The sequence below is a fragment of the Papio anubis genome, chromosome 4 (assembly GCF_008728515.1).
Source record: "Papio anubis isolate 15944 chromosome 4, Panubis1.0, whole genome shotgun sequence".
In the NCBI taxonomy this organism is placed as follows: Eukaryota; Metazoa; Chordata; class Mammalia; order Primates; family Cercopithecidae; genus Papio; species Papio anubis.
Genome location: NC_044979.1, coordinates 116,383,434 through 116,408,173, shown reverse-complemented (window position 1 = coordinate 116,408,173; position 24,740 = coordinate 116,383,434). Strand labels below are relative to the sequence as shown.

The window sequence follows — 24,740 nt, the reverse complement described above, 5'->3', positions numbered from 1 at the left end:
GTATGTGGGTTAACAATGTGGTTCAGACCTTTCGGGAACCATTTCTTTAAAATGATGTGTGATTGGGAAGGGTGGAATTCCAGAAAGCCACAGATGCTAACAGTAAATCACCTTGACCTTGACCTAACCAGGAAAAAAGTAAAACAAAAACTTACATAGAAAAGGAACTTTGGCAAGCCCCAACATTTCTAGCTTTTAAAGTGTCTCGATACTGAGGTAGCGTAAGTCCTGGTGTGAATGAGAGGTTTCTCCACAGGCCAAGTGTGAACACATTGCTTTCCTGTCCTTTCTCTTGGACAGAGAATCCTCCACTAAGACTGATGTGTGTGTGTGTTTGTGTGTGTGTGTGTGTGTGTGTGTGTGTGTATTGGAATCTCACTCTTGTCACTCAGGCTGGAGGGCAGTGGTACTATCTCTGCTCACTGCAACCTATGCCTCCCACGTTCAAGTGATTCTCCTACCTCAGCATCCTGAGTAGCTGGTTTTACAGGTACCTGCCACCACACCTGGCTAATTTTTGTATTTTTAGTAGAGGTGGGGTTTCACCATGTTGGCAGGCTGGTCTCGAACTCCTGACCTCAAGTGATCTGCCCACCTTGGCCTCCCAAAGTGCTGGGATTACAGGCGTGAGTCACTGCACCCAACCAAGACTGACTTTTATTGTGGTTTTCCTGGGGAGCCAGGATGGAGTTGTGAAAACAGCAGAGATAGCACAGACCCTGACCTGGCCCTGCAGGGATGAGCTCCATCATATTTAGCACATCTGTAAGCACTGACCCTCCAGAGAGTCACAGGAAGTGTATGCACCACCACAAGCACACACACATCGATTCCACTCGCCTCCGTGTGTAGTTCACAGCACATACTTGACAAGGGCCAGTTGTCAAAGAACTTTGCAGGCCAGGTGATTTTTACCCTCACTGGTGTCCAGAGGGAGGAAGGAGGGTGCAGCATGCGGTAGAGGGAGGCTCGTGTGCTCTGACACATCTCCTTGGGGAAGCGACACTTACTATATATTTTGCACCTTGTCTAGTGTGTCTCCTCACATATCACTGCTTTCTTGATAAGCTGAGTTGGCAGACATCCTTAAACACCACCACAAAGTAATGAGAGTTAAGGCTGAGACTACATCCCCGAATTCTGATATGCCTTATCCTCAATCTCATTCTGTGATGGCAAAAGGAGGGCATCTCCTTTGTAGTCAACAGAGTTTAGTTTCTGGAAGTGACCGAGTGACTACACATAGAGGTCAGTGCCACTGAAAGAAAATTTATTGTTTCTGTTTCCCAGGAGGAGGGGCACACCACACTATGCAGGGCCATGCGGGAAGCTCAGGGAGGTCAGGAGACAGAAGATAGAATGAGGAAGGGCCTAGCCAGAGCCTGTATTGAGGCTTCTGTGGGGAAGTAAAGGCAGGGATGGGTACACAGCATAGGGTGGTCTCTGGTCACCTGGTACCTGGCCCTGGGATGATTTAGGGTAGGGGCAATATTGGCTTGTTGTGAGTTAGGGAAGAAGGTGGGGACTCAGCCTTGAACCAGCAGATCTGCACATGAGAAGTGAATACTAGGCAGTGGACTTAAAGGAGAGAGGTGGACACTTTGGCTGAGAGTTGGGCCTTGTGATGAACGGATGGCAAATACACATACAGAATCTAAGAAAGCACAGAACAGAGGTGGTGGTTTTGGGGGAGATAATGTTTCCGTTTTGGAACTTTTCATTGTGGAGCTGTAGGTATCTGGTGGCCACCCAGAGGGCAGTCGGCAGGTGTTTGGACACGTCTGTCTGAAGGTCAGAGCCAGGCCCCGCTGGAAAATTGGATGGGGAAGGAGTCTGCATGCAGCATCGTCCCTGGATGGGCAGGCTTCAGAACACATGGGCAGGAGGGAAAATGTGCTGGAATAAAGACAACATCCCTCAAAATGCTTATTCTTCATTTAGGACCAACTGGACACATGCTATTTTGGACTAACTTTCAAGGTAAAATTATTAATGTTGCTACTGAGGAAATTCAGGTGGGAGGAAACTAAAGGGAATTGCACAGGTGGCCTGGTATAGCAGCACGTGCAAGGTCCAATCCAGAGTCAGCTTGTACCACACTCTGGCAGCCAGAGGTGCTATAGGATCAGGGCTCTGCTGCCTTAGACACCACTGGACACATCATGCCTCCTTCTATTCTGTTGTTCTCTCTGGTCACAAGGTGGATTCTCTTTTCTGTTTGTAGATTATGTTTCCCAAAGCTGCTGATGACCAGTTATACATGATGTTTTATATCTTGCTTGCCAGACCATGCTTCCCACTGAAAAGGTACAACAAAAAAGCTGTGAGCTCTACCCCCATTTTCCAATTTCTTGTGAATTTTCTTTCCATTTTCCTTTAGAAATAGATGTGAGTGTCAGCCTGTTCCATACCATTCCTTGAGAGCTGTTAAATCCTACATGGATTTTATTTACTATTTGATCCTCTGCCTCAAATATGCAGCAATTATTCTTCTGTATCTGGTGACTCACTAGGAAATTTACCACCACTCTTCATTTAAGATTATACTCTCTGTCAACCTCTGACTGTAGCCCATTCTTTTCTTTTACTCAAGAGAATAATCGTAAAGTATTTCTTTATATTCCTTGTAGAGGCGCAGATTTTTCCTGTAGATTATTCATTTTATCCATCAGGTTTTGACTTTTTAAAACCATGTTCAATTTTAAGAAGATACTTTTTTAACATATAACCTGTAGTTTTATACTATCTCTCAGCTAAGCATGCAATTGTCCCCTGTTTACTGAGGTTAGGTACTATTTTTAGCAGTAAAACATATTCTAAACAACCCTCAGTAAAGATGCTGAGATTATGGGTTTGAGACATGCCAAAATCAACAGAATCAGGTGTGGGAACTACCTGACAAGGGTTTTAAAACAGCTATCAAACATTCTATGACAGTCCATTAGAGGCAAATGTATTAGAGAGAATTTCAGCAAGGAAATAGAGTCATAAAAAAAGAACAGGATCAAATTATAAAACTGACAAATACAATAACAGAAAAAATTGCTGGATGTATTCAATAGTAGAGTGCAAATGAAAAAGATAAAACATGTGAAATTGAGTACAGAAAATTAGAATTCACCCAATCTGAACAACAGATAGAAAAAAAATGATACAGTGGAATAATTAATGGCTGAAGACTTGAAAAATTTTGCAAAAGATACACACTTAAAAATTCAAGACACTGAACAAACCCCCATTTCTGGATACTAAGACATATCATAATTGAAGTTCTAAAACAAATAAAAAAATTTAAAAGAAGCCAGAGAGGATCGACATGTTACCTACAAGGGAACGCCAATTAAAATGACATCAGATTTCTCATTAGAACCAAGGAAAAGAGAAGGACATGGCACAATGCCCTTTAAAGACTGAAAGAAAAGAACTGTTAACTGTGTTTATATACCCAATAAAAGTATTTTTCAGGAAAGAAAGAGAAATAAAAACATCTCAGATGTAGAGAAAATAAAGGAATCTGTCTTTAGCAGGTTTATTCTTAAAGATTGCCTAAAAGATGTTCTTCCAACAGAAAAAAATTGATGAAAGAGGGGAACTTGAAGCAGCGGGAAGGAACATGGAACAATGGAAAGAGCAAAATATAGGTACAGTCACATGCTGTATAAAGACATTTCTGTCAATGACAAACTGCTTATGTGATGGTGGTCCAATAAGATCACAATGGAGCTGAAAAATTCCTGTTGCTTAGTGACGTTATAGCTGTTGTGACACTGTAGCAAAATTATTTTTCATGAAATGCAGTGCAGCTTAAGTGTACAGTGTTTGCAGAGTCTACAGTAGTGTGCACTAATGTCCTAGATTTTCACATTTACTCACCGCTCACTGACTAACTCACCCAGAGTAACTTCCACCCTACAGGTGCCATCCATGGTAAGTGCCCTATACAAATGTACCATTTCTTTTTATCATTTATACTGTATTTTTTTCTGTACCTTGTCAATGTTTAGATATGTTTAGATACATAAATACTTGCCATTGTGTTATAATTGCCTACAGAATTCAGAACAGTAACATGCTTTACAGGTCTGTAACCTAGGAGCAATCAGCTCTACCATACAGCCCAGGTGTATAGTAGGCTGTACCATCTAGGTTTGTGCAAGTACACTCTGTGATGTTCATGCAACAATGAAATTGCCTAATAATGCATTTCTTAGAATGTGTCTTTATCATTGACCTATGACTGTAAATACAATTATCCCTTTTATTATAAATTTTATTAATTGTATTTAATTATTTAAGCAAAAGTTATAACACCATCTGATACCCAGGAAAGAAATATCAGAATTTTTTTTTAATGCATGAGGCTGAATAAAAATAAATCTGCAACAGACCAAAATTGTGGGATGGAACTAAAGCAGTACTGACAGAAAAGTGTATACCAGTAGATGCTTACATTAGAAATGAGAAAAATCTTAAATCAATGGCCTAAATATCTACCTTGAGAAAGAAGAACAAAATACAAGGTAAGCAACGAGAAGGAAATAATAAAGATAAGAGTAGAAATTAATATAAATTAAAACAGTAAAACAACAAAGAAAAATCAATGAAACAGAGCTGGTTCTATAATAAGATTAATAAAACTGATAAACCTCTAGCAAGACTGACAAATTTTTAAAAAAGATAATTACTGATAGCAGGAATGAAAGAGGGGTTATTACCAAATACTCTGAAGACATTAAAACAATAATAAAGAAATAGCATGAAGCCGACTATGATACTTCAGGTATACTTAGGCACACAAAATAGCAAAACTCACCTCAGGAGAAATAGGTTAACTGAATGTGTTTGTATCTATTAAAATTAAATCAATAATTTCTACATATTTTTAAAAAATACCAGTCCCAGATGGTTTCATTGGTGAATCTTACAAATATTTAATTAAAAATAACATGAGTTCTACACAATTTATTCTAAAATGTAGACATAAACACTTTTTAACTATTCTATAAGATCAACATTGTCTTTTTAGCAACACAAGATAGTGACATTATTAAAACAAAACTACACACCGAAATCTCTCACGAACATCAATGCAAAGTGCTGGCATCATCAGTGTTTGGGAAATCCCAGTGCCTGGTTCTCAAGCCTTTGTCTCGAGCACAAACTCATTACTTCCAAGGCCAGTGCCTCTAGCTGTGGGGGACTTCTTACGCATCTTGCCTTCCTATTAAAAACCTACGCAGCCTTCCACTGGGTTCTGGGTTTTCTCTCTGGATCTACACAGCACTATCATTGCTCTTTGGTATCTGATAAGCTATGAAAAAAACAACAATATACCTGTTCAGAGTTTTTGTTTTGTTTTGTTTTGTTTCTGTCAGGTTATACTCCTTTAAGTTCATAATCATTGTATGGACAAAATAAAAACAAAATAAAACAAAAATTAAAATGTCAGGCCTTCAGCTTTTTGACATTTATCCAAATACTACAAAATACGTTGGATTGCTTCTCACGGCTCTGGGTCCATTTCCAGGGAATTCCTGCTAAGTTACAGGAATGTCACCTTAAAACGACCTCCTTAGTGGTTAAGTAATTAAACCTTCTTGCACAGAGTCAATACAGTTTTATATTTTCCTACTTTGTTACAGCATAACCTTGAGTTCCCAGAGTTGACGTAAAGGACCATTCCTTATTCTTGTCCCTATTATGTCTTGAAAAAGCCAAACAAAACTTTAAAGATAGCATAGCCTCATTTTCTTACTTTACAAATGAGAAGTATAATTCCAGGAAGATTAAGGGTCTTGAAGTAATTAAGCCAGGGCTCTGTTAATAATTATACAGCATGTGGTCCATATCTTTCCCATCTCACTACTGAACCTCCATGAAACTAGGGAGTCACCCTCTGTTTCATATAAATATCTGAAAACAAAGTACCTCTGTACACTCACATGACATCAAAAAATCGTCAAAATGCCATTTTAAAACATCTTTGATATGTTGAGTTAGGAAATTTATAGATATATTGTACAACATCTTTAGATAAAAAGCAATGTAAAAAGCTATATAAATTATATGATTTTTGGAGACTTGCAAAGGCTGTTGAACTACCTTGCTATTTGCACTACTGCCCTTTTCATTTTAAGGTACTCTAGTTTCAGTCAAACCAAACTGAGTTTCTGTCTATCTCTTCATCCTGAAATGAAACACACTGAGCCATGAACATTACTTGCCTGTTTTTGTTTGTTTTAGTTTATTTCTTCCTGTAAGAATTGCATAGTTTGTGCCTACCTTTAAAACTCAAGCTAGGCTTGTGCTTTCATGATAAAATGTATATATGATTGAAAGGTATTGATACTGAAATTCATACTGACAAAGCCACCCAATGGAAAATGTCATGTTAATATGAAAACGCATAGAGAAATGAGCTGTTCTGAATGGTTGCATCTCCGGGGTTCACCTCTTCGCCAGTGGCTGGAAGAAATCACTGAGTCCTGCCAACATTTATCTGTGAAACAACCTGAGTGTCTCTCGTGATTTCTCAGGGTTATCACCCAGCTAAGATGTCCACATTATCTTGGCGATCCCGAGTCTTCTCCCTCCATAATCCAGGGCTGATTTGCGTGTGATGAACACTGCTCCTGCTGGCTGCTCCAGCCATCTCTAGGTGCCTATGAGTAAGAGTGTGATCGAGGTCTCTCCTCATTCCCCAAGCTATGATCAACTCAAAATTGTTGAGTATAACAAATGTGGAGATAGCACAGATGTTACTAAAAAATACAGTAAGATGAACGTAATTGTCTTAACCTTGAGGTCAGATGCCACAGTTGCTACGTTCTGTAGCCTCCCTCTCTGTAGAGGAAACCATTCTGACAACGTCCCTCTGTATCTGGGGTGTGTACATGCTCACCCTCTGCCAACAGAGAGCTCTCCCCTCTTTCTCCTCTTTACCTGCTTTCAAATATTCTTAAACTTTCTCTCTGGATGCAGCCAGATGGAATCCTCAATTGGTTCACATGATTTCTCTCAGTCTGTATCCAAAAAAGTTCTCCTTTGGCTTTCACATACATAGTATCTTAGCTTCCTGTTACAGCAGCTAAGCCTTCCTTTCTTCTATCAATTAAGTTTTTTTTTTTTTCTAAATAAAGAACATATGTCAATAAAGCTGCTATTAAAACCACAGGGCTCCAATTCGAGGCAGTTTTGGAATATCTAATGACTGCTAGATAGAGCCAGAGACTTTGTGGGTAGCAATCATTGAATGTTTAGAACTATATGCCGAAATGCCATTATCTCTTTCTAAATTGTAGAGAAAAATCACTAAAGTGTGGTCATCCAAGATGGCAGAATAATGCTAGTATATTTTAAAAGAAAGTGTCATTCATTTTGTTTGTTTCTGCACCAGATGAACCCTTTTGGAACTTACATCTTGCTGAGGGAGGCAGAGCGGTCTAAACAGGAGAGAGGAGACCCTGGGGGAGGTGTAAGGTGTCCTGAGCCAGCTCTGGCTCATATACTAATAGTGTGACCCTAAACAGTGAAGAATAACTTATTAGTCTGTGATTCTCCACTGATGAGATGTGAACACTGAGCTACATATTCTCTGGAGTCCTTTCAAACTATTAAAGTAGTGGATTGATATAATAATTTATAAAAGATACCTACTAATTTTCCAAGAATTTGCATCCCAACTTTCCAGTCCATTGTGCACTGTTAGCACTTTCTGTAGCAGTGTGACATGGCATTAATATTTTGCTGTTGACTTTTTGGTGTTAATTTTACCAAAATGTGTGGTTATAAAGCTAAACATTGCCATGCTAATCTCATGGTTAATTACTCCTTTGATTTCACTCTGTTAGAAAACAAAAAAAAGGGCAAACTTCCTGTTCCCTTTCTTTTCCATAACCCAAATTCATTCTATGTCAGACAGCAGTGAAGAGCAGCTTTGCAGTCTCATGACTTGGCCTCCTAAGAGCCAATAGCTTGGTAAAAGATAAGCAGATTTCCATTCTTAGGTATCACATTTGTGAGGAAACTAGTGACTGTAAGTTCTTTTATGGGGCATGATGTTTTCCTTATAGTGGTGGACCCAGGAGTTCTGCTCAAATATTAACACACGGGAGATGCTGACAAAATGTTCTCTGGCTTGGAACATAGAAGGGTGACAGTTTGCTTGGCTCAAGGCTCATCTGAAAAAAGTCTGTGGAAAATGTCTTCACTGCACAGCTCAACAAACGCCATCCATGTAATAGGCACTCTCTAGACCTTTTATATATGCTATCTCTGATCCTAAAACCCTGTTATTTGGGCTTTGTAAGAGATGACAAAAGCAAGACTCCAAGAAGTTGAAGAGACATGTGAGTCCGGGTGCAAAGGCCCCAAAGCCAAGTCCCTAAATGGAAGTTCCCTAGTCACAGAACGTTTCAGCAAATGGGGACAAAAACTAGATTTGCAAATAGTAACTTACAGTAACTGAACAGCATCTGTGTCCTTGACATGAAATTTCATAATATTCTTTGTAGAAATGTCAGTAACAGAATATTTTTATACTGCTTTTCTTGGAAAGCTGCAACTATAGTTTCCCGAACCTTGGGAATTCAATTCAAATCTACTTAAGCATATCAATAAATCACAAATCTTTCTTTCTTTTTTGAGAGGACAAAATATACTGTCCTGTCTTGTACTTTTAATAAGCAAACCAGAAAAAAGCCACATATTCTTGTCTTAAAATCATATTAAACTCATCGTATGATGTGAATTGTCCCATTTATTCAAGATGAGAATGACATGCCAAGTTTCTTCTAGCTCTACTTCAAAATTACTCACTTTGAAGTTATGAGACAGTGAGAATAGGTTTATTTAGCTGCAATTGAAGTTTCTTTTGAATATGTATATGCCTTTCTAGTACCGGTCTGTCCACGCCTGAGTGATCTGATGCATAAGAACCACCTGCTGAGCTTGTCCCTGTGTGGAAGTTCCCCGCTTGGCTCCAGCTCTGGTTCCTTATGAATATAGAATGGGGATGTGGAATTCATATGGCCCCCAAGTGATGCTGATGGTTGAAGCAGGACAGTATCTTATGGCTTGGATAGACTTAGAGTCACAGATGTGGATGAGTCATAGAAATTATGTGGTCGGTAAACTCCCATTCTTTCTGAAAACTTAAAAAAATCGTATTTAATATATGCAATAAATATCAGTACCTTTATTTCATTTAATAACCTTATGCTGAATTCAACTTTATTGTGGGCATGAGCAGTTCCCCATTCACAGTAGCCTTTGCACTTCATTTTGTAATTACTTGGTTTTAGCTGTTTTTTCATGTTTCCTGAATAGGAGGTTGGATTTTTCTTTATGATCCTATCATGATCTTCACCTATGAGTGTGGTCCATATCAGTTTAGTGCCTTTATTAATATGACAGGCTTATTCTTACTACTCAAGACATATTTTCCTCCTCTTCCCTTTTCTTTTCCTCAACATTATTTTACTCTAAGGTCATTATTAATGTTTTAGTTTAATGTGATTTGGAAAGTCTGAGTTTTTTCAATGATGATTTGGAAGGTCTGAGGTTTTTTTTTCTAATGATTAACTGACCACCTAGTTCTTCATACATGTATTATACTAGTGAGTCTATATTGACTCACCAGTATTAGCAATGACAGAATAAGGATATTTTCTCTCATTCTCTCTCTTATATCACCCAAACTTGAGTTTTAACTTTATACCTTGAAATCTGTGTATATCAATGTGGCTCGACCAACTTGTTTTAACTGATATATTGAGACTATCACGAAAAAGAATCCGTTTTACTACCTCTTTTCTTTCATTTACCATCCTCAATTTTTATTAAACATGGTATTTCTACATATTCATTTCCTATGATACTACCTTTCCGTTCTTCAGCCGTAATTCTTATGTTTATTTTAGCCCTGATCTCATGGATAAGAACTGAATGCTCTTGTTCAATTATTTTGTTGTGGTTTCTGCCTTTGTTACTTGGATGGCTACAGTTTACAATCTTCCATTTTCTTCGAGAAGGGCTCGGGAGTGCTGGAGTCCCTGAATTCTCTCATATGTAAAAATCAGTCAAAATACTCAACTCCATTTATCAAGTACTTCTGTAAGTATTGTTTCTCTGCCTTCCAAAGTTGAATGTATCTATAAGGAAATCTATGGCCGGTACTACTTTCCCCTTACAAATGTCTTTACCTTTTAGAATGGTTAAATTATGTCCTTATATTTGAAAAATAATTCGAGTATATATTTGGATGTTGATAAATGTAAGAGATTCTGAGAAGTGGCAGGAGATCAGATCATGTTAGTTATTATACATCAGTTTACAATAATGGCTTTCACGAAGAAAATCATAGGAAGCCCCTGAAGGGTTTTGAGCTGAGCTGTGACATCATTCAGCTGTGAAGTTTGACACCAGTTCAGCATCCCAAGGGCACATTTATTTAGGTCTTGATTCACATTAAGCTCAAATCCAGGGAGTCTATTCTACAATCCCTAGCACAACAGTAAGAAGCTACTCATTATTGTCTTAAATATACCTAAAGAGCAGAGATGGAGAATGTGAGGCACAGTGATCACCATCTGCAGAACTTGCTTTTTAAAAATAATATTATTTAAAAATTATTTGAGAGGATTATAGATTCAGAATAAATTGTTAAAAATGTACGAGGAGGTCTTGTGTACCTTTCACCTGGTTTCTATCAATGGTGTCATCTTGGATAACTACAATACAATATCAATAATACAAAATTTGCTTGATTTTCATCCAAGCTGTTGTGCGTCCTCTTTGTTGTGGGAATATATTATGGAATGGATGTACCACCACAGTGGCCACAGTTTCTTTAACTAGTCACTTGTTGAAGGACATTTGGGTTATCTCTCATTTTTGTCTATTTTGAATAAAGCTACTGTGAACATCTGTGTAGAGGTTTCAGTGTGAACGTAAGTTTTCTTTTCTCTGGAATAGGCCACTGGATTTTGTGATAGTTGCATGTCTAGTTTTATAAAAAACTGCCAAACTCTTTTCCAGGTGTTTGTCTGCAGTTTTCAAATAATAGATCTATTTCTTTCAAAGTTGTAGCATTAATGAATGCACAAATACTCATAGTATTCTCATGCTGTTTCATTGATGTAGGATCTTACGTCACTTCTGTTTTTGTGATTTGTGTCTGTTCTCTTTTTATTATCTTCAATCTTTCTAGAGATGTTTTAATTTCACCAATTTTTTTAGTAACTGTCTTTTTTCTTTCACTGATTTTCTCTATTTTTTCCAATTTTCAATTTTGTTGATATTTGCTCTTTTCCTTATTATTTCCTCCCTTCTGCTAGGTTGGGTTTATTTGATCTTCTCTTTCTAGTTTCCTAAGACAGAAACTTAGGTTACTTACTTGGATTCTTTTCTTATTTCTATTGTTAGTATTTAATGAAATTACTTTGTCTTTTCAGTACTGCTATTTTCTGTGTGTACAATTGATTGTTTTTCTATAGTATAGTTTCATTTTTACTTACTTCTATTTAGTTTTAAAGTTTCCTTGAGACTTCTTTGATCTGTAAGTTATTTAGAAGTGTGCTGCTTCATTTATAGGTTTTTAGAGGTTTTCCTTTATCTTTGTGTTGTTAATATATAGTTTGAATTCATTGTCATGAGAGAATGTACTATGTATTGTTTCAGTTCTTTTAAATTTGTTAAAGTTTGTTACATGGCCTGGGATATGGGCTATTTTAGTGAGTGTTCCAGGAGCACTTAAATTGTATTTTGCTGTTGTTAAACGCTGATGCGTTCTGTGTATGTCAGTTGGTTCCCTTTGATGGATTGTGTTGTCCAGATCTTCTGTATGCTTGTTAATGTTATATTTAGTAGTTCCATCAGTTACTGAGAAGGATGTATTGAAGTCCACAACTATAATTGCAGATTTGTCTATTTTATTCCTTAAGGATAGTTTTGCCAGATTTTAAATATGTGGTTCAGAGACTTTTTTATTCCTTCCAAAACTTGAAAAGTATTTAGCCATTTCCTTCTAATTTTCCTGGTTTCAGATGAGATATCTATTGCCAATAGAATTAGTGCATTTTTCATTTCTATTGAGACTTCCTCTTTGACCCATGGGTTATTTAGAACTGTGCTATTTAATTGCAAGTGTTTGAACATTGCTGATTTTCTGTCTATTCGTTATTGGAATTTCTAATGGTGGTGTGAAGTCCCCAAAAATAATTTTGGCTTTCTCTGTATTTTTAGCTCTATCAATTCTTCTTTATATGTTTTGAAGCTCTTGGCCAGATCTCTTTTCTGGAGAACGGGGAAAGAGCATCAGTCAAAATAACTTGGTTTGGATGTTTCTTCCACAATACTATCAACCATAGAAGTCAGGGGATTTTGAAATTTCGAAGCAAGGATCCTGTTCATTTGCTGTTTCATTCTTGTTCTCTACATTAAAAAAATGTATATGATGAGAATCATTACCAGAATAAATACTATATACTAGTCAATCAAATCTGACTCAACAGAAATGTAAAATTTACTCAAGAATAAATGGGAAAGACATGAATAAACATGGAATTATATTTTAAAATAGATATTTAACTGTCAACAATTTTAATTTATATTAAATAGTGACTGAAGATTCAAATTAATTTTGATTTTCTCTTTCATAAAGTAAGTTTTGGTAATCGTCAACTATACCAATTTTCTAAAATCTCTTTCAGAAAATAGAAACAGAAGGAATACTTTCTAACTCATTCATTGAGGCCAGCATTACCCTATTACTCAAACCAAAGACATTATAAGAAAAACAACAAACAAATAAAAGACCAATATCTGTTATCAACATAGATGCAAATATTTCCAATAAAATATTAGCAAATCAAACCCAATAATGTATAAAATGAATTATATTCCAGTTGTGCAAGGCTAACTCAACACTCAAAAATCAATTAATGTGACACATCACATCAATACACTAATGAAGAAAAATCACCTAATATCAGTAGAGCATAAAAAGCATTTGACAAAATGTAACACTGTTTCATAATAAAAACTCTCCACAAACTAGGAATAGAGTAGGACTTCATCAACCTGATAAATAATATCTGTAAGTATCTTTCAGCTAACATCACACATAACCATCACACATTAGAAACTTGATGCTTTCCCACTAAGATCAGGAACAAGACAAGGGCCGCGCATGGTGGCTCATGCCTGTAATGCCAGCACTTTGGGAGGCCAAAGCAGGCCAATTACAACATGGTGAAACCCTGTCTCTACAAAAGATTTAAAAAATTAACAGGATATGGTGGTGCACACCTGTAGTCTCAGCCACTCAGGAGGCTGAGGCAGGAGGATCATTTGAGCCCAAGAGGTGGTGGTTGGAGTGAACCAAGATGGTACCACTACACTCTAGCCGGGGTGACAGGAGGAGCCTTTCTCAAAAAGTAAAAAAAAAAAAAAAAAAAAAAAAAAAAAGGGCAAAGATGCCCCCTTTCAGTAATCATTTTTCAGATATCACTTACAGATACCATTTTTCATATCATACTGGAAGGCCTGGCTAATGGAATAAGACAAGAAAAAGAAAGAAAACATATGCAGCTTGGGAAGGAGGAAATAAAACTGTTTTTGTTTGCAGATGACAGGATTGACTAGAGAATCCAAAAGAACTGACACAAAAAATCCTTGAAACTAATAAATGATTACAGTACAGTTGCAGAATACAAGATTAATACCCACAGTCAATTGCTTTTCTATATACCAGGAATTAACAAGTGGACTTTTAAATTAAGAACACAATGCTATTTACATTAGCACACAAAAGGAAGTACTTAGGTATAAACCTAATGAAATATGTATAAGCTCAATAGGAGGAGGAGTACAAAACTCTGGTGAAAGAAATAAAAAAAGAACTAAATAGAATTTTTTTGTTTTGTTTTTTAGACAGGGTCTCACTCTGTCACTCAGGATGGAGGGCAGTAGCACAATCAGAGCTCCTGGGCTCAGGTGAACCTCCCACCTCAGCCTCCTTAGTAGCTGGGACTACGGGCACACACCATCATGCCTGGAGATATATATATATATATATATATATATATATATATGATCTATATCTCTCTATATATATCTCTATATAGATGTATATCTCTATAGATATATCTATAAAAGATCTATATCTACAAAAGATAGATAGATATAAATGATATCTTTTGTAGATATATACATATATATGTATATATCTTTTGTATATATATATATATATATCTTTTGTAGATACAGAGTTTCACCATGTTGCCCAGGCTGATCTCAAACTCCTGGGCTCAGGCAATCTGCCCATATCAGCCTCTCAAAATTCCAGGATTATAGGACTGAGCTACTGCACCTGGCTGAGAGATATTTCATGTTCATTGATAAGAAGACTCAATACAGTCAGGATATTAGGTTCTTCTCAAACTGATCTATGTATTCAGTGCAATATCAATTAAAATACCAGCAACTTATTTTATGGATATCAACAAACTAATTTTAAAGTTTATATAGAGAGGCGAAAGACCCAGAATAGCCAACATAATACTGAAGAACAACAAAATCTTAGGACTGACACTATCCAATTTCAAGAATTAGTATAATGCTATTATATGAAGGTAGTGTGATATCAGTAAAAGAATAGACAAATAGATCAATGAAACAAAATAATGAGCCCAGAAACTGATTTTTGACAGAGGAGCAAAGGTAATACAATGGAGAAAAAACAGCTTTTTCAGTAAGTGATCCTGGAACAACTGGACAGCCATAAGCAAAAATATAAATCTGGACACAGACGTTATACTCTTAATAAAATTAACTAAAAATAAATGATAGGCTGGGTGTGGTGGCTCTCACCTCTAATCCCAGCCCTTTGGGAGGCTGAGGTGGATGGATCACCTGAGGTCAGGAGTTTGAGACCAGCCTGGCCAATATGGCGAAGCTCCGTCTCTACCAAAAATACAAAAATTAGCCAGGCATGGTGGTGCATGCCTGTGGTCTCAGCTGCTTGGGAGGCTGAGGCAGGAGAATTGCTTGAACCTGGGAGGTAGAGGCTGCAGTGAGTCGAGATCATGCCACTCACTGCACTCCAGCCTGGGCGACAGAGTGAGACTCTGTCTCTAAATAAATAAACAAATGACCTAAATGTAAAACACAAAACTCTAAAGCTCCTAGAACATTACATAGGATAAAATCCAGCCAATTTGGGGTTTTGTGATGACTTTTTAGATACAGCAACAAAGGTATAATCCATAAAAGAAAGAATTGATAAGCTAGACTTCATCAAAATTAAGAACTTTTTTACCTCACAAAACATACTGTTAAGAGAGTGAAAACACAAACCACAAACCCGGAGGAAATATTTGCAAAAGACATATCTGATAAAGGACTGTTATCCAAAATATATAAAGAACACTTAATACTTAACAATAAGAAAACAAACAACTTGACTGAAAAAAAAGGGTCAAAAACATTAACAGTCCTCTCACTAGCAAAGATACACAGGAGGTAATAAGCATATAGAAAGATGCTCAATGTCATATGTCATCAGGGAAATATATAAAGTAAAAGAGTGGTGAAATACCCCTACTCTCCTATTAGAATCGCTCAAATCCAGAACACTGACAACACCAAATGCTGGCGAAGGTAGAGCAACAAATCTTGTTGCTTGCTGGTGGGAATGAAAAATGGCACAGCCACTTTGGGAGGCAATTTGGCAGTTTCTTACAAAACTAAGCATACTCTTACCGTATGATCCAGCAATCACACCTCTTGGTGTTTACCCAAAGGAGTTGAAAACTTATGTCTATACAAAAACCGGCACACTGATGTTTGTAGCAGCTTTATTCGTAATTCTGAAACTTTGAACAAACAAGACACTTTTCAGTAGGTAAAAGAATAAACTGTGGCACGTCCAGACAATGGAATATTACTCAGTGCTAAAATGAAATGAACTACTAAGTCATGAAAAATATGAGAGAAACTTGAATGCATATTACCAAGTTAAAGAAGCCAATCTGAACTAATCTATAACTAAATCAGTATGTAATTAAATAATCAGTCTGAGCTAATTTGTAATTAAATGTAATTAAAAATCATTCAATAACAAAAAATGTTCTGAAGAAAATATAGAGGCTTATATATTCATAAATCTTATTGTAGGAAAGATCTGCCCCCAAATGACTATAATCATCATAACTAAATAAGAAATGATATTCTAATTTTAAAAAACAATTAAAATGTATATGATCTAGAAGTATTTACAATTGTCAGTGAAGAGCTCTTCCAAATTACTAATTTAAAAATGTTATCAGAGGAAATTGAACAAAGTCTATGAACTGACAAATCATTTAAGGAGAAAGGGAAATGACCAATGGGGAAAAAAATCAACTCCCTAGTAATCAAAGAAGGAGAAAGTTAAGCAAATTAAGAGGATATTTTTTAATATCCTATTTGGCAGACTTCGTGCGTGTGTGTGTGTGTGTGCGTGTGCACACGTGCGTGTGTGTCTAGTATTTTGCCAGGAATGAAGATGAGCAATTTGCTACCCTGCCCATCGAGAGGGAAACTAATACAAATTTTCTAGAAAATAATTTAGACACACATTTCAACAACTTTAGTATCACACATGTAATAGACAGAGCCACTCAATTTTTGTGATTAGTGGAGAAGAACTAAATGAAGACTTATAGAGCATAATGACTAGGAAAACTTACTCTATCTGTGAGAATTTGGTGCCTCAGTCTCTTCCATCCTAAAATGGGGCCTATAATCCTTTTTTAAAAGACTTTTGTTTTAGGTTTAGGAGCAAATGTGCAGGTTTGTTATAAAGGTAAACTCGTGTCTTGGGGGTTTATTGCACAGATTATTTCATCACCCAAGTGCTAAGCCTAGTACCCAATAGTTACTTTCTCTACTCTTCTCCCTCCTCCCACCCTCCACCCTCAAGTTGGTCCCAGTGCCTGTTGTTCTCTTCTTTGTGTTCATGAGTTCCCATCATTTAGCTCCCACGTATAAGTAAGAACATACAGTATTTGGTTTTCTAGTCCCGCACTGGTTTGCTAAATATATGGCCTCCAGCTCCATCCATGTTCCTGCAAAAGACATGATCTCATTCTTTTTTATGGCTGCATAGTATTCCATGGTGTACATATACCACATTTTTAAAAATCTAATCTCATTGATGGGCATTTAGGTTGATTCCATGTCATTGCTATTGTGAATAAAACTGCAATGAACATTTGCGTACATGTATCTTTATGGTAGAATGATTTACATTCCTTTGGGTATATACTCAGTAATGTGATTGCTGGGTTGAATGGTAATCTTGCTATTAGCTCTTTAAGGAACTACCATACTGCTTTCCATAATGGTTAAATTAATTTCACTCCAACCAACAGTGTATAAGCATTCTCTTTTCTTTGCAACCTCATAGCATCTGTTGTTTTTTGACTTTTACTTTTTAAATTTTGATTTATCTAAAAATATTTTTTTCTGAGACGGAGTCTCACTCTGTCAGACTGGAGTGACAGTGGTGTGATCTTGGCTCATTACAACCTCTGCCTCCCGGGTTCAAGAGATTCTCCTGTCTCAGACTCCCGAGTAGCTAGGACTACAGGTACATGCCATCATGCCCAGCTATTTTTATTTTTTGAGCCAAAGTCTCCTTCTGTTGCTCAGTTTGGAGTGTAATGGCACTATCTCGGCTCACTGCAACCTCTGCCTCCCGAGTTCAAGTGATTCTCCTGCCTCGGCCTCTCAAGTAGCTGGGATTACAAGTTCCTGTCACTATGTCTGCCTCATTTTTGCATTTTTAGTAGAGACAGGGTTTTAGCATGTTGGCCAGGCTGGTCTCGAACTCCTGACCTCAGGTGATCCACTTGCCTCAGCCTCCCAAAGTGCTGGGATTACAGGCGTGAGCCAATGTGCCTGGCCTAATTTTTGTATTTTTAGTAGAGATAGGGTTTTGGCATATTGGGCAGGCTGATCTGAAACACTTGACCTCAGGTGATCCACCGGCCTCTGCCTCCCAAAGTGTTGGGATTACAGGCATCAGCCACTGTGCCCAGCCTTGACTTTTTATTAATAGCCATTCTGGCTGATGTGAGATGGTATCTGATTGTGCTTTTGATTTGTATTTCTCTAGTAATCAATGATATTGAGCTTTTTTTATATGCTTGTTGACTGCATGTATGTCTTCTTCAGAAAAGTGTCTGTTCATGTCCTTTGCTCACTTTTTAATGGAGTTCTTTGTTTTCTCTTGTAAATTTGTTTAAGAGATGCTGGATATTGAAACTTTGTCAGATGCATAGCTTGCGAAGCAAATATTTTCTCCCATTCTGTAGGATGTCTGCTGTGCAGAAGCTCTGAAGTTTAATTAGATTCCATTTGTCAATTTTTCTTTTTGTTGCACTTGTTTTTGGTGTCTGTAATGAAATCTTTGCCCATTTCTATGTACAGGATGGTATTGCCTAGGTTGTCTTCCAGGCAACTGGGGTTTTTAGAGTTTTGGGTTTTACATTTAAGTCTTTAATCTATCTTGAGTTGATTTTTGTATATGGTATAAGGAAGGGGTCCAGTTTTGATCTTCTGCATATAGCTAGCCAGTTATCCCAGCACCATTTATTTAACAGGGAGTCTTTTCCCCATTACTTGTTTTTGTCAGCTTCATAAAAATCAGATGGTTGTAGATGTGCAGCCTTATTGCTGGGCTCTTTATTCTGTTCCATTGGTTTATGTGTCTGTTTTTGTACCAGCACCATGCTGTTTAGGTTACTGTTGCCCTGTAGTGTAGTTTGAAGTCAGGTAACATAATCACCCCAGCTTAGGATTGCCTTGACTATTTGTGCTCTTTTTGGTTCCATATGAATTTTAAAATAGTTTTTCCTAGTTCTGTGAAGAATGTCATTAGTAGTTTATAGGAATAATATTGGATCTATAAATTGCTTTGGACATTATAGCCATTTTAATGATATTGATTCTTCCTATCCATTACCATGGGATGTTTTTCTACTTGTATCATTTCTGATTTCTTTAAGCAGTGGTTTGTAGTTCTTGTAGGTATTTTTCACCTCCCTGGTTAGCTGTATGCCTAGGTATTTTATTCTTTTTTTGGCAACTGTTAATGAGATTGCATTCATGATTTGGCATTCAGTTTGGCTGTTGTTGGTATACATGAATGCTAGTGAGTTTTGTACATTGATTTTGTATTCTGAGACTTTGCTAAAGTTGTTTATCAGCTGAATGAACTTTTGCGCTGAGATTATGGGGTTTTCTAGATTTAGAATTATGTAATCAGTGAACAGGGATAGTTTGAATTCCTCCTTCCCTATTTGGATGTCCTTCTCTTTCTCCTTCCTTATTGCTGTGGCCAGGACTTTGAATACTATATTGAATAGGAGTGATGAGAGAGGACCTCCTTGTCTTGTGCCAGTTTTCAAGGGAAATAATTCCAGCCTTTGCCCGTCCACTATGATGTTGGCTGTGAGTTAGTCATGGATGGCTCTCATTATTTTGAGATACGTTCATTCAATACCTAGTTTATTGAGAGTTTTTATCATGAAGGATGTTGAATTTTATTTAAAATCTTTTCTGCATCTATTGAGATAATCATGTGGTTTATGTCTTTAGTTCTGTTCATGTGATGAATCACGTTTATTGATTTGCATATGTTGAACCAGCCTTGCATGCTGGGGTTGAAGCCTACTTCTTCATGGTAAATAAGCTTTCTGATGTGCTACTGGACTCAGTTTGCAAGTATTTTGTTGATGGTTTTTGCATTGGTATTCATCAAGGATATTGGCCTGAAGTATTTTTGTGTGTGTGTGTGAGTGTCTGCCAGGTTTTGATAACCTTATAGAATGAGTTGAGGAGGAGTCCCTCCTCCTCAATTTTTTGGAAGAGTATCAATAAGAATGGTGCCAGAATTCAGAATGCTATTCTTTGTATCTAGTAGAATTCAGCTGTAATTCTCTCTCATCCTGGGCTTTTTTTGTTTGTTTGTTTGGTAGGCTATTTATTACTGATTCAATTTTGGAGCTCATTCTTGTTCTGTTCAGGGAATAATTTTTTTCTGGTTCAGTCCTGGGAGGGTGTTTGTGTGCAGGAATTAATCCATTTCTTCTAGGTGTTTTAGTTTCTGTGCATAGAGGTGTTCATACTAGTTTGTGATGGTTATTTTTATTTCTGTGGGATCAGTGGTAATGTTCCCCTTGTCATTTCTAACTATGCTTATTTGGATCTTCTCTTTTTTTATTAGTCTAGTTTGTGGTCTCTCATAGTATTTTTTGAAAAACAAATTCTTGGATTCATTCATCTTTTGAATTGTTTTTAGTGTATTGATTTCCTTCAATTCAGCTCTGATTTCAGTGATTTATTGTCTTCTGCTAGCTTTGGGGTTGGCTTGCTCTTGCTTCTCTTATTCTTTCCATTGTGATGTGAGGTTGTTAATTTGAGATGTTTCTAATTTTTTGATGTGGGCATTTAGTGTGATGAATTTCCCTCTTAACATGGCCTTAGCTTCATCCCACAGATTCTGGTATACTTTATCTTTGTTCTCATTAGTTTCAAAGACCTTCTTGATTTCTGCCTTAATTTTATTATTTACCTAAAAGTCATTCCGGATCAGGTTGTTCAATATCCATGTAACTGCATGGATTTGAACATTTTTGTCAGTCTTGATTTCTGTTTTTAATATGCTTTGATCTGAGAGTGTGTTTGGTATAATTTCAGTTCTTTTGCATTTGCTGAAGATTGTTTTATGTCCAATTATGTGGTTGATTTTAGAGTATGTGCTGTGCGACAATGAAAGGAATGTATATTCTGTTGTTTTTGAGTGGAGAGTTCTGTAGAAGTCTATCAGGTCCATTTGATCCAATGTTGAGCTCAGGTCCTGAATGTCTTTGTTAGTTTTCCACCTTGATAATCTGTCTAATACTGTCACTGAAGGTTGAAGTCTCCCGCTATTGTTGTGTGGGATTCTAAGTCTCTTTGTAAGTCTCTAAGAACTTGCTTTGTGAATTGGAGTGCTCCTGTGTTGGTTGCATATATATTTAGGATAGTTAAGTCTTCTTGTTGAAGTGAACCCTTTACCATTATGTGATACTCTTCTCTTTTTTGATCTTTGTTGGTTTAAAGTCTGTTTTGTCTGAAGTTAGGATTGCAACTCCTGCTTTTTCTGATTTCCATTTGCTTGGTAGATTTTCCTCCATCCCTTTATTTTGGGCCTATTGGTGTCACTACTTGTGAGATGGGTCTCGTGAAGACAGCATACCATTGAGTCTTGCTTTTTCATCTATGTTGTCACTCTGTGCTTTTTAAGTGGGGCATTTAGCCTATTTACATTCAAGGTTAGCATTGATATGTGTGGATTTGATCTTGTCATTGTGTTGTTAACTGGTTATTTTGCTGGCTTGTTTGTGTGGTTGCTTTATATTGTCACTAGTTTGTGTATTTAAGTGTTTTTTTTTTTATTATTGATTGAGGTACAGTTTATTTGTGTATGCTTATATATTTCCAAAAATTAATTCAATGTCCTCTTACAGTAATCAAAATTAGTTAACAGGGCAGGCACGGTGGTTCACACCCGTAATCCCAACACTTTGGGAAGCCAAGTTTGGGGTTAGGAGTGAGACCAGCCCAGCCAACATGATGAAACCCTACTGAAAGTACAAAATCAGCCGGGCATGGTGGTGCACGTCTGTAATCCCAGCTCCTTAGGAGGCTGAGGCAGGAAAATTGTTTGAACCTAGGAGGCGGAGGCTGCAGTGAGCTGAGATTGTGCCACTGCACTCCAGCCTCAGCAACACAGCAAAGCTCTATCTCAAAAAAAATTAGTTAACAGCCTGAGATGAACTATTTTAGCAAGGAAACACATTTAACCAAATATGGCAGTAAACTGGAACCTTTCAGTTATTGCTTCGATACGGGAATGTTTCACAAAAATTGTCTGTTTCTTCAATAAATACTAAGATTCTTTTGTCCTAGAGAGCATTCCTGTATTTTGAGTTAATAATCTCATTGCTCTCTTTATAAAATAAAAATAAACAATGTATCTATAAGGCTTAGTTTGCAATTTTCCACTGCATAATTTATTCACATTTAAAACTATATTTTTTTTATAGTTATATGTCAAAAAATAGTGACTAGGTTTTATGGCTTAAAATATAAATGAGGAAAACAGACATTTGCCATACAAATGGCTGGTTTTAATTTTTTTAGAGGAAATACTATAATTTTAAAAAAAGAGCTCCAAAATATTTAACAGAATTTCCAGCAATGATTATTTCTAAAATGTAAAGATTTGAAACATAATTTATACAAAACTAAAAAACAGAAGGATTCATTCTTGCTTTTTCCTTTTTTAAAAAATCCAGACAATTTGTCACAAGAAAGTTCGGCATGCGATAGCAGCTGTAGCCTCAGTCACCCTCGGAACCGCTGCCCCTCCTCACAGGGACAGAGCGCCGCACTGAGGACTGCAACACGTCTTCAATCGGCTTCTTAGGGTTTTCCTCCAGGTCCGTCATAATTGCGCCAGATTCAGACAGTTTCCATTCCAATTCATCTCTTGTCAGGTTCATGCCGCCAAACACCAGAGGACCAATAAACTGAGCCTTGATATCTCCTTCCAGGTAAACAAATATCGTGGGCAGATTCCTATCCGGATAATTGGGTATGCAGGTTGTTGAAATGGCTTTGATAAATTTGACATCAGGAAACTTCCTGGCAAGTCCACTGAGGTGCTGATTTATCAGGGCACAGAGGGGAATTCCTTGTTTGTAAAGGTGCAAGACGACCCACAAGCCCTCACCAGCTTTGGTAACTTCTTGAACATAATCCTTCCCTGAGATCTCTAAAACTTCTCCAAATTTATTCTTCAGTTTAGTTGCTTTCCACTCAGCCAGTCTCTGCCGTCTGTACATTTCAATAGCACGTTCATCCTCCTCATTAAACTCGTCTTCATGATCCTCCAGCTCTTCCAAAGTCATATCTTCATATGTTTTCACCACTGACTGCTGGAGGATGTGCTGCTCCTCATCTGACTCCTCTTCCAGTTCTTTCAGACTTTCCTTGGGGGGTAAGATACCCTTTTTGTGTAAGATGTCATTCCACTCAATGTCTACGTTGGGGTCCTGCATCTTGTTTCCAGTTGCTCAAGCCAGCTGTAAGTGTGTTTTTTTATTTGTCATTAGTAGTCTTTCTTTTCTATATTTAGTGCTCCTTTCAAGATCCCTTGTAAGGCAGGTCTGGTGGTAATGAGATTCCTCAACATTTGCTTATCTAAAATGGATCTTATTTTTCCTTTGCTTAGTTTGACTGGATATGAAAAAAAGCTTAGTTTGACTGGATATGAAATTCTTGGTTGAAGATATTTTTCTATAAGGATGTTGAATAAAGGCCTTCAATCTCTTCTGGCTTATAGGGGTTCAACTGAGAGGTCCACTGTTAGCCTTATGGAGTTCCCTTTGTAGGTGACCTGCCCTTTCTCTATAGCTGCTTTTAACATTCTTTCTTTTATTTTGACCTTAGAAAATCTGATGATTATGTGTCTTCAGATTGATATTCTTGGTAAAATCTCATAGGGGTTCTTTGTATATCTTGAATTTGACTGCTGGCCTCTCAACCAAGATTGGAGAAGTTTTCATGGATGATATCCTGAAATATGTTTTCCAAGTTGTTTGCTTTCTCCCTATCCCTTTCAGGGATGCCAATGATTCATAGATTTGGCCTCTTTACATAATCCCATACTTCTCAGAAGCTTTGTTCATTCCTCTTTATTATTTTTTCATTATTTTTGTCTGACTGTCTTATTTTAGAAAGTCAGTCTTCAAGTTCTGAGATCCTTTCCTCAGCTTGATCTATTCTGCTGCTAATACTTGTGATTGCATTGTGAAATTTTTGTAGTGTGTTTTTCAGCTCTGTCAGATTCATTAGGTTCTTTTTTATACTGGCTGTTTTGTCTTTCAGCTTCTGTATCATTTTGTTGTCATTCTTAGTTTCCTTGGATTGGGTTATGCCATTCTCCTGAATCTTGATAATCTTCATTCCTATCCATATTCTTAATTCTATTCCTGAATTTAATAGAATTCAGAATTCAGAATTCAGAATTCAGAATGCATAACCAGCCAGCTCATCCTGGTTAAGAATCCTTGATGGTGAACTGGTGCAGTCATTTGGAGGACATAAATACTCTTGCCATTTGAGTTACTGGAGTTCTTGTATTGGTTCTTTCTCACCTCTGTATCTGGGTGTTCCTTTAACTGCTATTAGATTTAGTAGTCAATCGACTTATTTTCTGGATGTTTTCACAGGGCCAAGTCTTTGTGTAGGGTCATTATTTGTAGCTGACTTCTTGTGTTTGTTTTCACAGGAAGGTATGCTGGTGAGGTGTTTTTGGTGTTAAAGCTTTGGAGTGTGGTCTAGTAGGTGGTACTTAGGCATACTGGTCAGTTGCTAGGCTCTTGCTTGGTCATGGGGGTCTCCTATATTTCCTCATAGTTGCAGCTGTGCTCTCTCTCAATGCTTGGAAAATGGGGACTCCTCTCCCACTTGAGTGTTGGCTATAGATCACAGCTTGGCATTCCTGGGGTGTCCACCACAGCTCTGGGGTGATGTCAGGGTTTATGTTCCTTCCCCAGCTTGGAGGCAGCTGAGAAAGGGACCTTAGTAATGGTATGGTAATGGGTCTCTTGTTTTTCTTCTGGGGACTTCACTCCAGAGAGATG

General features: G+C 37.2%; 1 long non-coding RNA gene and 1 pseudogene across 2 annotated transcripts in view; one reads left to right on the top strand and one right to left on the bottom strand.

Annotated features, from left to right (window-relative positions):
- Window positions 1-570: 570 nt before the first annotated feature.
- Window positions 571-24,740, top strand: part of LOC108584995 — a 79,580-nt gene continuing 55,410 nt past the window's right edge. Inside the window, exon 1 of the long non-coding RNA XR_002520939.2 lies at window positions 571-3,927. This is a non-coding gene — a long non-coding RNA (uncharacterized LOC108584995). The remainder of the gene's footprint in view (window positions 3,928-24,740) is intronic.
- Window positions 22,199-23,176, bottom strand: LOC101024649 (annotated as a pseudogene). The gene has a single exon (XR_160321.5). The product of XR_160321.5 is annotated as a phosducin-like protein 3 pseudogene (transcript).